This window comes from Phoenix dactylifera, unplaced genomic scaffold (assembly GCF_009389715.1).
Source record: "Phoenix dactylifera cultivar Barhee BC4 unplaced genomic scaffold, palm_55x_up_171113_PBpolish2nd_filt_p 000351F, whole genome shotgun sequence".
Classification (NCBI taxonomy): domain Eukaryota; kingdom Viridiplantae; phylum Streptophyta; class Magnoliopsida; order Arecales; family Arecaceae; genus Phoenix; species Phoenix dactylifera.
In genome coordinates this window covers 124440-136242 of record NW_024067809.1, presented here as the reverse complement: position 1 = coordinate 136242, position 11803 = coordinate 124440, and the positions used below count along the sequence as shown (strand labels likewise).

At 40.4% G+C, this 11803-nt stretch overlaps 1 long non-coding RNA gene across 1 annotated transcript; it reads left to right on the top strand.

Moving 5' to 3' along the window:
• Positions 1-4279: 4279 nt before the first annotated feature.
• On the top strand, positions 4280-10207 carry LOC120105726. Its single transcript, XR_005508043.1, has 2 exons — positions 4280-4338; positions 8909-10207. It is a non-coding gene; the product is annotated as an uncharacterized LOC120105726 (long non-coding RNA).
• The last annotated feature ends 1596 nt before the right edge of the window (positions 10208-11803 follow it).

Sequence of the window (11803 nt, the reverse complement as noted above, 5' to 3'; positions counted from 1 at the left end):
AGGGACAAAGCTTGCCTAGACATCAACTGAGCCACAGAGCGAAATTGGTGCAACTTTCGGTGATTTTCGTCCTATTGAGCTCGAATGTCCCTAGGAGCCAACATCTAATTGATTTTAATTAAAGTGGTAGCTATGTGTGAATTGATTCACCTAATTTGGGCAAGAATCTGGTGATGAAATCCAGTTCTTATCTTGTTGGGGTGATTGCCCTTACTATGTGCGGATTAATTGGTGTATGTGTATCAAGCATGCATTCACACTTTTGCTAAAATTAAAATCAAACAATCACCACAAAATTTTAGGCTAATTGGGAATCAATTTAAATAAACAAGGTTCAGATGTTACCAAAGAAAATTTTTCCAGCAATTTTTTTTTTTTTAAAGCAAACCTCTACAGCATTTCTTTTTCAGCAGTTTTCGTTTTGATCGTCCCAAATTTCCTCTTTGATTCCTGAATAAAAGAAAATTCAAAAATTAGTAAGAGAGAAGAAGGAGATAAGGAAAGTAACAAAAAAATAGAAAATATTTTTATTTTATTTTAGATATATATATTATTTTTTTTTGAATTTTTTTTTGAAAAGAAAAACAACTATGCTAGCAATCTCCGGCAACGGTGCCAAAAATTGATAGTCAACTTTAAAGACCACGCAATAGCACGTATCTAGTAGAATAGTGATTACGGGTATCGATCCACAGGAATTGGGGTACAGTTATTTTTTTAAAAAAAATTAAAAAAAAGAGTTTGTGAAGAAAATTAAACTAAGAAATTTAATAAAAAAAGTAATGAAAATGATATCAGTTTGAGGAAACCTAGGCAAAAAATTTACCACTAACATCGGAACAAGGGTTATTTATATTTTAATTCGTTCTTGGATTAACATGCAAATTGACTACAAGCCCTATAAGCATTTAAATAAAATTTCATAAAAGTAATTTTGGAACATCCATCTTCAGTTAGCATAAAATGTCTACCCTAAACTAATGCGGCAGGACACTGCATCTTTTCTAAGCATGGGTGATCTTTTATACTTACTCAGTGATCATGAAGAATAGTTGTATAAACGTCATACTTAAAATCACAGAAATTAAATATGAGATGAAATAAAATATTCATTAGGAGCAAAATAAAGTTTATACAACTCCAAGAATAGAAATCAAAAATACAAAACCCTTGGCCCTTTGTTAGGGCTGCATCCGGCCCTAGAGAGGAGATCAGCCTTCCATATAGTTGTGGACGATAGCAGTAGCGCAGAGGACTCCGACTCCCATCACGGCTACCTCCTTCTCTTCGTCTTCTCCCTCCTTCTGACTTCCTTGAAAACTCGGCTATAGGAAGAAGTTCGCTGATCCTTTCATCCGAAGAATGCCCCCTCTGGTTTCCATGAAGAGCCTTTTATAGACTGCATACCTCCCCCTCTCTCCCCTGTTCCAAGTTGAGATAAAGATGGATCAACGGCTGCGGGATAGAGTCGATATCTTTTGATCCTTGAATTGCGATGCTGGGATTAATCCGGAACACTGGCTGGTGATAAGTGCTAAATAATGTATAAACTAATATCTTATTCATAGCACTTATCATTATTTTAATTCATATATTTTGTGAATTTAACATAAAAAAAATGTTACCTTCATTATTGCATTCTAATAAATTATTAAAGGTAATTCATGTTTTACTTATTTATTTACTGATTGAGTCTAATGTATGCAGGTTGAGTCAAGTTCATTAGGAATTATTCCTTGACCCAAATCGCATGCACCCTGCGATTCAAATCCTCTCAGATTTTCGATTCAGCCGTTCATCCCAACTTTATTGTTTCTTTCACATCTAACTGAGCTCGACTTTTCATGTTCTAACATTTTGTCCCAAAACTTTCCACATTGCACTGTTTAAACCCGTATCACATTTATTAGACTTTATCCCGATTGAAACCAGCCATTCCAGTCATTCCATTATCCACGAATTAATTCCCCTGCTTTACATCTCGTGCATGATCTTCCCTTCCACATTTTTCTTATCCTCTCAAGTCTCCCACGAAGCAAACCAAGCCATCCGAGTCCCAACTTCCTCCCATCCTCTCGGCTTCATGGATTGTATTCCGTCTCTCAGCCGAGATCTCCACGTCCTCCCAGCCCATGATTTATCATTCTCATCCCGTGAGCATCCCAAACCTCCCAGCTCCTCCATTTCCAGCGGAACAAATCCTATCCCGTGATCCCATGCTTCCGATTCTTCTTCCCAAACTTCACGGAAACAGAACACAAAGCCAATGGATTAGATCTCCTCCCATCCGCGTGCACATCCATTCCGTGATCATCTCCCAGCCGCGATCAGCCTCCATCGACCACAGATCATCCCAATCTTCTGCCGGATAAGCTCGAGACCCATCTGCCAACCAACCCCGGCTCACGAATCCATTGGTTTCTTCCTCCCGTTCGGAATTGACTTCATCCACGGATCAGTTCACCTCCCCTGTTCCGCTTATCCCTTCCCTTCCGGATGAGAACCAGGAACCATACTTCATCCGGATTTGCTCCCAGCATCTTCAACGTCCGTTTTCTTCCTCCGAGATCTTCTCACACACCCACAGCCAAATGATCCCAACTAGATTCCGCTAGCTCCCAGCCTTCCTATCATCATCCAAGCCTCATCCTCTTCTCCGAATAACATCCAATATACGTCCCAGATTCCGTTCAGAATCCTAACTCCCACGTCTCTGCATTCATTCTTATTCTTCCCAGCCGAATCAATTCAGTTCATCCGACGTTCTCCACTGAACAAACTTCCGGCTCATCTTATCTTCATCCACGGATAAACTTTCCTTCCCAGCCGTATCCAATCTCTCATCACCCGCGATGGATTCTTCCCGAGCCGATCCACAGCTTCAAGCCAACAAATGCATCCTCCCCTGTTTCAAACAGAGTATCGTCCTTATTCAGCAACCACATAAGATTTCCAACGTCCACGCGCCAGCCTTCCTCCCGTCCGCGTGGAGCCATCTCTCCTCACATCTCGTTCAACCAAACTTCCAGCTGCCCATCGGTGGATCAAATCCCCTGCATCTGCAACAATCCGGTCTTCAACAGCTGCATCATCAGCATCCCGTTCGAATCATCCGCGATTCAAGGGATCAGCTCTCCAACTTCCTCGGCTTCATCCTCCCAAGCTTCACGACATCCAAGATGATCCTCCCATTCGGAAGAGCCACGAAACAGAAGAGAGAGAGGGGATGCCGAGCCTATAAAAGGAAGAGTTCTTCTCTTCAGCCGGGGCATCTCTTCTTGGGTGGAGTTCCCACAGGAATAAAAGGGGAGAGAGAACTTTTGGGTATTCCGTAAATGAATTTCCATAGAAGTTCAAGAGGGAGAAGAAGCCGGCGGAAGGAAGAGATGGAAGCCTGCTGCTGTGCTGCTGCTATCCACCACTCCATGGAAGGCTGATCTCCTCACTAGGGCTGGATGCAGCCCCAACAGAGGGACACGGGTTTTATATTTTATTTTATATTCTTGGGGTTGTATGAACTTATTGTTTTTAATGGATATCTTCTTTTGAATCATATTTAATTTCTATGATTTTAAATGTGAAGTTTGTACAACTGTTCTTCATGATCATTGAAGTAAAAATAAGATAGTCCATGCTTCGGGAAGATGCGATGTGCTGCCACCTTAGATTAGGGTAGACATTTCATGCCAACTGAAGATGGATTATGCTTAAATTACTTCTGTGAAATTTTATTCGAATGCTTATTAGGCTTGTAGCCAATTTGCATAATAATCCAAGAATAAATTAAAAATATAATTAATCCTTGTTCCGATGTTAGTGGTGAATTCCTTGCCCTAGGTTCCCCCAAACTGATCATTTTAATTGCATTTCTTATCAAATTACTTAGTTTAATAGTTTTCACAAATTCTCTTTTTCAAATATTTTTATTTTTAAAGAAAAACAATTGTACCCCAATCCTTGTGGATCGATACCCGTAATCACTATCCTACCATATACGTGCTATTGCGTGGTCTTTAAAGTTGGCTATCAATTTTTGGCACCGTTGCCGGGGATTGCTAGCACAGTTGTTTTTCTTTTCATAAAATTTTTTTTTTAAAAAAATAAAAATAAAATAATAATAATATATATATATCTAAAATAAAATAAAAATATTTTCTATTTTTGTTACTTTACTTATCCCTTTTTTCTCTCTTACTAATTTTTGGGTTTTTCTTTTTGTATGATTTGATCAGGAATCAAAGAGAGCATCTGGGACAATCAAAAAGGGAACTGCTGGAAAAAGAATGCTGTCGAAGTTTGCCTAAATTTTTTTCAAAATTGCTGGAGAAATTCTCTTTGGTAACCTCTAAACCTTTCTTATTTAAATTTCCTTTTGTGGTGATTGTTTGATTTTAAATTCAGCAAAAGTGTGAATGCATGCTTGATACACATACACCAATTAATCCGCACATAGTAAGGGCAATCCCCCCAAGAAGATAAGAACTGGATTTCATCACCAGATTCTTGCCCAAATTAGGTGAATCAATTTTCACATAGCTATCCCTTTGACTAAAATCAATTAGACGTTGGCCCCTAGGGACATTCGAGCTCAATAGGACGAAGATCACCGAAAGTTGCACCAATTTCGCTTTGTGGCTCAGTTGATGTCTAGGCAAGCTTTGTCCTAAGGGAGACAGTTCATCTGTTCGAGGCAAGTGGTTTTTAAGTGGGACCTTTGCAACGCATCGTGACCCCCCCACTTACCTGGGAGCTTACCTGGTCAACTCAGTCATTAGACCGGATTGGAGGCTTAGGTGCCATCTTCAAACCAGTTAGGAGCTGTCTAGTGATTTTAGGGTGAACATAAGGAATTGTGTTTTTCTTGCATGCTTGACTGTACTGATCAGAGGAGTCTTAGTGTATGCTAGGGTGTCGTTCTAGATCTCTTGAATTAGTACCGTTTGACTCTGAAATAGAACGTTCTATTAGGGCCCTTCGAGCCGAAATCCGCACTTATAGAACCCTAGGATCTGCTTCACCTATCAAGATGGCTGAAGAACAACCCAAGCTGTTAAAGGAGTACTTCACTCCTTCCATTTATACCTCGCCATCTTGTATTCGACTACCTGATACCACTGCTGCTGTACAGTTTGAGATTAAGTCTAGTGTCATCCAAATGCTTCCCTCTTTTTATGGACTTAACAATGAAGATCCATACAAACATTTAGATGAGTTCCTTGAGATCTGCACCACTGTAAAAATTCAAAACTTCACTGATGACGCTCTGAAACTTAGGTTATTCCCTTTTTCTCTTAAGGATAGAGCTAAGCAGTGGCTCCATTCATTAGAAGCTAATTCCATTCTTTCATGGGTTCAAATGCAACATGAATTCCTAAAAAAATATTTTCCCATAGGAAGAACAAACCAATTTAGGCGTGCTATCACGAGCTTCTCCCAATCTGACGGGGAAGAATTTCATGAAACTTGGGAAAAATTTAGAGATTTACTCCGAAAATGCCCGCATCATCAAATACCCAAGTGGCAATTAGTGCAATGCTTTTATGACGGACTGTCCGAATGAAATCGTCAAATGGTTGATGCTTCTTGTGGGGGAACTTTCATGCTTAAGAGTGAGCATGAGGCATGGCAGATGTTTGAAAACCTTAATGAAAATTCCCTCCACCATGCCTCCTCTGCTCGTCAAGCACCCTTGAGTTCTCAAAGAAAAGGGACCATATATGAAGTTAGCCAGTCCATAGGTTTATCTGACAAAGTAGATGCACTATCCCGCAAGTTGGACCAGCTAATGTCGAGAGAACAGTTTCCATATTTTCCCCAAGCACAAGTTTTCGCTCTTTGCTCTAGCCCTTCTCACCCTATTCATGAATGTCCTTCGGCAGCTCAATTTTCTGAATTTGTGCAAGAACAAGTCAACGCTGCTCAAACACAGCCTAGACCGGGTAATGATCCGTATTCTAACACTTATAACCCGGGATGGCGCAACCATCCAAATTTTTCTTGGAAGCAGCAGACTCCCAATACTTCCCAACCTTATTCCCAAAACTTTCAACCATTCCAGAATATTAATCCCTACCGTCCTTCGACTCAATTTCAACACACTCCTCCTCCACCCCATAGAAACACTGCCTTTGAGAAGAAAGTGTTGACCTCCCTTCAAGATTTGGAAACCATTACACAATTGGTGCACTCTCACACGCAATCGATCGCCAAGCTAGAATCCCAAATGGGGCAACTAGCTAATGCAATGAACAAGCGAGAGGAAGAAAAGCTTCCAAGCCAACCAGTGAGTAATCCTAGGGGACAATACATGGCTCAAGAAAATCAACTAAATACAATTCATCATGAACAAGCCAATGCTTTGACTACCCTAAGGAGTGGACGTATAGTAGACAATAGGATTGGGGAGGATAACAATAAGGAAGGTAAAGAAGAGGATAGAAATGTGTCAAATGAAAATCTAAAACCTTCTTCTTCTTCTTCAGCTAGTCCACCTTCTGCCAAAACTCATATCCCAAAGGCCCCATTTCCTGAAGCTCTTAATTCACCCTCTTCCTTTGGCAAAAAGGAAACTTCACTAGAGGAGATGATGGAGGTTTTCAAACAAGTCAAAATCAATCTCCCGCTTCTTGATGCTATTAGACAAGTTTCCTCCTATGCCAAATTTCTTAAAGACCTTTATACCCAAAAGCGAAAATCTAGGACACATGTGCCTAAAAAAGTCTTCCTAACTGAGCAAGTGAGTTCTATTCTCCAACACAACACCCCTCCAAAATTTAAAGATCCTGGTGCTCCCACCATCTCCTGTGTCTTAGGAAATAATTTCATTGATCGAGCACTCTTAGATCTAGGGGCAAGTGTCAACCTTTTACCTTACTCAGTTTATGAGAAACTTGGGTTAGGTGAGTTAAAACCAACCTCGGTATTCCTTCAATTGGCTGATCGATCTGTAAAAATACCACGAGGAATAATTGAAGATGTTCTTGTCAAGGTAGACAAATTCTATTTTCCAGTAAATTTTATCGTCCTTGATATGGAACATGAGCCTAATCCTAAGAAACAAATCCCCGTGATCCTTGGACGCCCCTTTTTAGCTACAGCCAATGCGAGTATAAATTGTAGAACTGGGGTGATGAATATATCCTTTGGGAATATGAAGGTCAAGTTAAATATATTTCGTGCCTCTGATCAACCTGCAAAAGAAGTTGAGTGCTTCCGAATAGACAAAATGGACGATTTTGTAGAAGAAACCCTTCCCTATATTTTGGCAGATAACCATCTGAAAACATACTTGGCCCATTTTGACTTTGATATAGACAAGGCCATAGAAGCAGTCAACTTCCTGCCCAACAATCAGTCTTCCACAAATTTTCTTTCTTGGAGAACCCCGCATGAACCCGGTATGATTTGATAAGGATGCACTGCGTCTGGCTGAAGACGTTAAACTTAGCGCTTGTTGGGAGGCAACCCAATTCTTGTAGGTTATTTTTGCATATTTTCTTGTCGCTTTTTTGTTATTTTCTTAACAAGATCCCTCATATTACTGATGCAACTACGGTAAAATGCTTCTATCCTCCATATGCATCATATTTTCGTCCAAAATAAAATATATATATAAAAAAATAAAAATAATAATATAATATTCAAAAAAAAAACATTGAGGACAATGTCTGATCTAGGTTGGGGGGTATAGGTTTCAAATTTTTGAAGGAATTTTTCGCATTTTCACATTTTTGAGTGAATTTCAAAAAAAAAAATCTAATTTCTATGCCTTAGTGCTGAAATGATAATCACATAAAGTATATAAAATCTAAAAAAGCCTAATGACTAGTCAGGAGTAAGACAATTTGAGTTCTTTTTATTAAAAGTTCTTTTAGCGAGTTGTAAGATAATTTTTACTTTGGAATTTCACAACACACATGGCCTGCACTTCTAAGGGTTAGGTTCAACATTATGTTGTTAAGTTTGGTAGCAACCTTGAGTCCTGATGAATCATTCCTATCTAATTCACTATTATCCAATGTTTAAAAAAAAGAAAAAAAAAAGAAAAAAAAAAGAGAAGAAGTGAATTTAGTCAGGTACATCGAAAAGGGCTACCTATTGTCAAAGCCGTCGTTGTAAAAAATAGAGAAAGAGAAAATAATATTGACCTTGAAAAAGGTGATAGTGTGAAAGCCGTCGTTGTAAAATTCGAGTAAACTGGAATATTACAGATAAAGCCCATGAGGTATTAAAGTAAATATCCATAATTCTCGAAATCCTGCAAGATAGGATGATTTTGAATCAGTGATTAGGTCTTATACGATCAATTCTTGGAAACTACTAGCTTTAGCAGTATTTTGGGAAATCTAAAGCCTTAGCTTGTGTATGGTTCAGATATCACTGAGCACCCAAGTATAAATATGCCTTACAACTCTCTAACAGAAATTTAATGACTTCAACTTAAGTTGCATACTGACCTAAGATTTGGGCTGACTTAGTAATTAAAACTTTGTGTGCTTTTGAAGTTATTGGCACTTATGCATTTAAAATTAGATTTTAATAAAATAAATTAGAGACCACAGTTTGTGGGTATCTGAGCCGAAAACCCTCACGAAACAAAACTCATCCACTAGGGCCACCTAGGGTTTTAAAGCCTTATTGCATATGGTAAATGCAATCGCAATTCCTGCGAAAGTGAGTTAGTTTTTATTTTGCTCGAGGACTAGCAAAATATAGGTTAGGGGGTGTGATAAGTGCTAAATAATGTATAAACTAATATCTTATTCATAGCACTTATCATTATTTTAATTCATATATTTTGTGAATTTAACATAAAAAAAATGTTACCTTCATTATTGCATTCTAATAAATTATTAAAGGTAATTCATGTTTTACTTATTTATTTACTGATTGAGTCTAATGTATGCAGGTTGAGTCAAGTTCATTAGGGATTATTCCTGTACCCAAATCGCATGCACCCTGTGATTCAAATCCTCTCAGATTTTCGATTCAGCCGTTCATCCCAACTTTATTGTTTCTTTCACATCTAACTGAGCTCGACTTTTCATGTTCTAACATTTTGTCCCAAAACATCCCATGTTGCACTGTTTAAACCCGTATCACATTTATTAGACTTTATTCCGATTGAAACCAGCCATTCCAGTCATTCCATTATCCACGAATTAATTCCCCTGCTTTACATCTCGTGCATGATCTTCCCTTCCACATTTTTCTTATCCTCTCAAGTCTCCCACGAAGCAAACCAAGCCATCCGAGTCCCAACTTCCTCCCATCCTCTCGGCTTCATGGATTGTATTCCATCTCTCAGCCGAGATCTCCACGTCCTTCCCAGCCCATGATTTATCATTCTCATCCCGTGAGCATCCCAAACCTCCCAGCTCCTCTGTTTCCAGCGGAACAAATCCTATCCCGTGATCCCGTGCTTCCGATTCTTCTTTCCAAACTTCACGGAAACAGAACACACAGCCAATGGATTAGATCTCCTCCCATCCGCGTGCACATCCATTCCGTGATCGTCTCCCAGCCGCGATCAGCCTCCATCGACCACAGATCATCCCAATCTTCTGCCGGATAAGCTCGAGACCCATCTGCCAACCAACCCCAGCTCACGAATCCATTGGTTTCTTCCTCCCGTTCGGAATTGACTTCATCCACGGATCAGTTCACCTCCCCTGTTCCGCTTATCCCTTCCCTTCTGGATGAGAACCAGGAACCATACTTCATCCGGATTTGCTCCCAGCGTCTTCAACGTCCGTTTTCTTCCTCCGAGATCTTCTCACACACCCACAGCCAAATGATCCCAACTAGATTCCGCTAGCTCCCAGCCTTCCTATCATCATCCAAGCCTCATCCTCTTCTCCGAATAACATCCAATATACGTCCCAGATTCCGTTCAGAATCCTAACTCCCACGTCTCTGCATTCATTCTTATTCTTCCCAGCCGAATCAATTCAGTTCATCCGACGTTCTCCACTGAACAAACTTCCGGCTCATCTTATCTTCATCCACGGATAAACTTTCCTTCCCAGCCGTATCCAATCTCTCATCACCCGCGATGGATTCTTCCCGAGCCGATCCACAGCTTCAAGCCAACAAATGCATCCTCCCCTGTTTCAAATAGAGTATCGTCCTTATTCAGCAACCACATAAGATTTCCAACGTCCACGCGCCAGCCTTCCTCCCGTCCGCGTGGAGCCATCTCTCCTCACATCTCGTTCAACCAAACTTCCAGCTGCCCATCGGTGGATCAAATCCCCTGCATCTGCAACAATCCGGTCTTCAACAGCTGCATCATCAGCATCCCATTCGAATCATCCGCGATTCAAGGGATCAGCTCTCCAACTTCCTCGGCTTCATCCTCTCAAGCTTCACGGCATCCAAGATGATCCTCCCATTCGGAAGAGCCACGAAACAGAAGAGAGAGAGGGGATGCCGAGCCTATAAAAGGAAGAGTTCTTCTCTTCAGCCGGGGCATCTCTTCTCGGGTGGAGTTCCCACAAGAATAAAAGGGGAGAGAGAACTTTTGGGTATTTCGGGAATGAATTTCCATAGAAGTTCAAGAGGGAAAAGAAGCCGGCGGAAGGAAGAGATGGAAGCCTGCTGCTGTGCTGCTACCATCCACCACTCCATGGAAGGCTGATCTCCTCACTAGGGCTGGATGCAGCCCTAACAAAGGGACACGGGTTTTATATTTTATTTTATATTCTTGGGGTTGTATGAACTTATTGTTTTTAATGGATATCTTCTTTTGGATCATATTTAATTTCTGTGATTTTAAATGTGAAGTTTGTACAACTGTTCTTCATGATCATTGAAGTAAAAATAAGATAGTCCATGCTTAGGAAAGATGCGATGTGCTGCCACCTTAGATTAGGGTAGACATTTCATGCCAACTGAAGATGGATTATGCTTAAATTACTTCTGTGAAATTTTATTCGAATGCTTATTAGGCTTGTAGCCAATTTGCATAATAATCCAAGAATAAATTAAAAATATAATTAATCCTTGTTCCGATGTTAGTGGTGAATTCCTTGCCCTAGGTTCCCCAAACTGATCGTTTTAATTGCATTTCTTATCAAATTACTTAGTTTAATAGTTTTCACAAATTCTCTTTTTCAAATATTTTTATTTTTAAAGAAAAACAACTATACCCCAATCCCTGTGGATCGATACCCATAATCACTATCCTACTAGATACGTGCTATTGCGTGGTCTTTAAAGTTGACTATCAGCTGGTTCGAAAGTAGTGGGTAGGCTGGGATCTAGGGTGAATCCGTAGATGAGGAGAGGATGAGGATGCTAGATTCGGCTGGGAGGATGTTGTTCCGAAACAGGGGAAGATTCAGGACGTGGCCGACTTGTGATGTGAGGAAGAACATTCGGGATTCGGAAGTGATGAAGCTGAGACGGCTGGCAGCTAGAAAGAAATCTGGGAGATTTGGAAGCAGGGGAGATGAGCAAGATGCGCAAGCAAAGATCATGGGAATCGGCTGGTAGTGATTCCGGAACAGAGGAATTCGTAGATGCTGGGAGTTAAGATTGGATCCTGAGTTCGGTGGGAACAGGGGATTCAGATAAGGAAGCAAAGCTGGATTTGTGAGCGTGGATATGGATGAAACGAATCTGGAAGAAAAGGATCATGGGATAAGCTTTCTTCCGACTGGGAGGAGATCTTTGGATGCCGTGTTTGCTGGTCCGTGAGGTTTGGGAGGATGAAGTCGCATCATGGAATGAATGCGGTTGCTGGGTTCATGCAGACGGAAGGGAAGATGAAGTTGAGGAGGGATTTGCGGACGGTGGGACT